This window comes from Molothrus aeneus, chromosome 11 (genome assembly GCF_037042795.1).
Source record: "Molothrus aeneus isolate 106 chromosome 11, BPBGC_Maene_1.0, whole genome shotgun sequence".
Lineage (NCBI taxonomy): Eukaryota > Metazoa > Chordata > Aves > Passeriformes > Icteridae > Molothrus > Molothrus aeneus.
The window spans coordinates 6,450,216-6,454,521 of NC_089656.1; positions in this window are offsets into that span (position 1 = coordinate 6,450,216).

Here is a 4,306-nt window from a genome sequence, read left to right on the forward strand (position 1 = left end):
GTCCAGACACAGAGCAAGTCACCTCTGCACAAGGTGGGAACCCTCTGGAAAGTGGTAGCTCCTGTTGGAGGCATTCACAGCATGCCTGAAATTGGGTCTGAGGGATATAGGCTGAATTCACACAATGGCTGATGGATAGAAACACTTGCATGCTATTCAGGCAAACATTCAAACACACTGTTAAGTGACTTACTGAGCTGAGAGATGGCTGGCCAGAATCACTTACTTGTGTAAATGTGAATGCCTCTGTTTTAACCCCAGTCTAACTCTCTCAGCTACTACATCTTAATCATATACAGAAATCTATGTTCCTCTCTGGATCCACTGCTCTCTGATCAGTACAATGAACCAGAAAAAAAGTTTGCAAACACAATCTAATTCACATTTAAGGACACCTGAGGAGCCCCAGCGCCCTCTATTTGCAACAAACCATTTTGCTAAGAACATTTGCTGTTAATGATCCTTGCTATTAAAATATGCCCATTTTGGCATGGTAACTCTTTCTGTGCCTGAGGTTTGCACTTCCACCAGCCTGTCATCTTTATTTACAATGTGTTTTTCACCACACTTCCAAATATTGCAATGGTAGACATCAGTTTCTCTTGAACTTTCAGGACAAGATCTCTTACATATTTACCCCAAATGTCACACTAGGAATGGGCTCATCATCCTCCAAGACATACCATCACAAGACAGAAGCTGACAGTGCTGCCTTCCCCAACATCTGCTGCTGCAAGGACTCTGTAAAAAGGCACTCCAGAGCATGGCATCCAGAAGGGCTGCAGTGACAGGCCTAACCCATGCCTTGCAACTAAAGTTCTTGAGTAATTTTTGCAACTACTACAGATACTGCGCGTATTTTACATTAAAGATGAGAAAAATTGCTCTATGCATTATGCCTGCACATGGATGTTTCATGAACTCTTCTGTTGTTTGCCTTTCAGTACTAGCAGATAAGCATTGCAATTCTACCCCAGGTTTTTTTGAGTAATGCTATGAAAAGATTAATTAATTTGCATACAATATAAATCTACATTCATCTTTTATTATTGCACAATCAGGGAGCTTTAATGTAACAAATTCAAGTGCTACATGCTTTGATTGCTCTTTGTAAAAATACTTAAGTATCACTCATTTGGAAAGAATCTTATGGAAGTTTTCTAAATGATATATATGTGCTATTTGGGAAAACTTTCCTTATACAATCTCTGTACAACATTAGGATTTCTGATACTCCAAATCCTTTAGGTTCTGAGTATCTCAACAAGAAGAGTGCTTATAAATGTTTTCATTTAAAATGACCAAACTGAACAATGGAGAGAAAAATGAAAAATTAGGTGATACTTGGAATATATGGTATATCATGAATAGAGGTGTAACTAATATTTTAAAATATATTACTGGTTTTACTAGAGAATTTAAATTATTACTAGAGTACATAATACTGATTCTATTTAAGGCTATCATTAAGAGCATGACTTTCAATAGCCACTAAAGCCCCTTTAGATCCAAATTCAGAAAAGCTATTTTAAAGTTTATATAAATAACCTTTTAAGGTATTATCACTAAGAAAGTAAAAAAAAGCTGGAGAAATACTAAGTTACAAACCTCTTACATGACAAAAATCAAACCAGAATTCTTTTAAGTACAACACACTGACAATAAGTCTGTTTCTTTTCATAACTTTCCAAATAAAAATATTATTTCTGGGAAGCTTCTTCCAATGCAATAAGGTTTCCTTCTGCACACTTTCCTTTGGGCTCTTGCAAGAACAACAAAACATCATAAATAAAAAAGACAAATCAGCTTAAGAAGAAGCAGCATTTCCACTTTGCCTAAAATTTCCAGCCCAGTTTTAAAACTTGAAGAAATTTAGATGAGGGTTGGAAAGGATACTGACATTTTGAGTGATTAGCTGAAGAGCACTGAAATATCTTAATTACTTACTGGTAGCAGGGTATTGGTAACTGCAGCTCGGTAAAGGAAGGGGGAGATAAAATGCTTTCTTAAGCACATATGTGATTCTATGTAAATCTGAACTGCTGCCTGAAATGTTTGCCAATAAAGATGAAAGTCCCACAACATAGTCACAACATGATATCTATCATATGGCTTCCTGGCTGTTGTGTATGTTTTTGCTGTGTGTAATTGACTGTGTTGGTGTTTGCACTACCTAGAATTTGCATATTAGCTCAAACACTGTGTTCTTGGTGGGCCGAATCCTGCAAGCTCCCCCAGAGGGATCCAGCTGCCCTGAAACCAAGGGACACCAACACTGGGCTCTCAGGAGGTGCTGAGTGCTGCATCCATGTTCCCCCATTTATCATCCATGGAACAGAAGGTGGGCAAACACACCCGCTTGTAGTGGTACAAGAGGGAATGTTGAGACTTCAGCCTTCAGACTGAAATACATCAGCAGCTCAGGAGATGACAAAACATGCGCTCCACCACAGCCAAGGTTTGAGTTATTCTAGAGGCAAAGTTGTGAAGGATACAGGAGTACAGCTCTGAGAGTCAGTTTACTTTCCAAATACCACCACAGATGACAGTTTCTCCCTTCCCAACACTTTCTCTTTTATAATCTAAACTACGCAAACCTGTGTTTCAGGAAATGGAATTGGAAATTTCTACAGACTGATTCTGCCAACAAAGCCAGTGAGAAAAGAGAAGAATTTCATGTGAAAATCCAGCAGCCACCATCTCTTACAACAAACATAAAATCAAGCTCATCTTATTACCCTCACTGAAGCAATTTCCCCCAATCCAAGCTCTCATGCTCTGCTGTCAGTCCTGGGCTATCCAGTAATCATCCGTCTGTTCTCATAGCACTTTCTCTGCTCACACTAGTAGCACAAAGCAGCTGTGATGAATCAGGGCTACAAAAAGGGATTTTATCCACTAAGCAAGTACAAATCATTAATAGAAATTACCTTAGTGTATGACTTGGCTGCTTCTTGTGATGCAGCTACATATGTCGCAGCATGTAGGAGAAAGAGGCACAGCAGATGCTACTGGAAGCAAAATCCTGAGAAGGAAAGATGGCATGTTGCTAGCAGCTCTGGTTAGAGGGGGATGAAAGAAGAAGATGCAGCACTTACTGGACCTGCTGCTGTTGCTATTGAAGCATCTGCTCCATTACCATGATTAAAGAATGTGTTTCCACTTCTAGTGCTGCTACTTCCCTGTTTTGCTTTTTCTATGCTTCATTTTTTTATTATTTTCTCGTGAATGAAAGGAAATCTAGAAGGTCTCTAAACAGGTTCACATTATGGGCACACAGGGAGGGTGCAAGGATGGGAGGAAAGGATTCCTACGCAGAGATGCATCAACACTCTCCTTGAGTATGTAACAAGTTAACGATCCATTTAAAAATAAAATCTTGACCACCAGTTAATAAGGCCTCCTATAGCAAATTCCAGCATAAACAAACACTCATAGAGCAAGTGTGAAGTTCAGGGTAGGGTCAGAGTATTTAAGGCGGATAAGTGGGAAGTCTGGATTCTAGTCCATACTTTCCCAGACTGAAGCATCCTAAAATACCATATCTAATTAATCAGAACATCTTTCTGACTCACTCCTCAACAATTACCCAGGCAGGGAGAAATAGCATGTAATCAAAGGCTGTAAAAGAGTCCTCCTGTCTTCTGTGCCTATCATTGAGAACACAAAACATAATTTAGTTTGTGACTAGATCCAGGCTGCAAAGATATCAGATTAATTCAGGAGAATATGGTAAATTTTCAGTGGTGAAATAGCAAAGTCAGTGAGTTGAAATTTGTCTACGCTAGTCTGTACCAGAGGAAACAGAGTGTCAGCCTTCCCAACAAGGACATGCTGACAAAAATCAGGGCTCAAGCCTGATGGCAGCTGAAGGGAAAGATTCCAGCAGCAGAAACCAGTGACAACGTCCACCTGTTTTTATGGATAAAGCCTCGGCCTCCCTGTCCCCAAAGGAGCAGCTGCTCTTCACAACAGTGAAGGTGGCCAGAAAACTGAATTGACTTTTATTTATAAGGCTTTTGATGCTTTTCCCCCTGCAGGCTGTGTGTGTATTTATCTTCGCACACACATTAACATATCCTCCCACACTACCTGTCTGAGCAGGGGCCATGAAAGCATCTTAAAATCATGGCCCCAGCTGCCCAGCTGGGGGTGATATGGGTGATGGGGTTCAGACCAGAAAACACAGACCTCACTCCAGAAAAATGAATGAGTTAGGGGTGCCGTGACAAGTGTCCTCATGGCTATCTATGTCCTGCAAGGGCTACCAGCATGGAAGAGCACATTTAAAGCAAGAGTTTAGGTC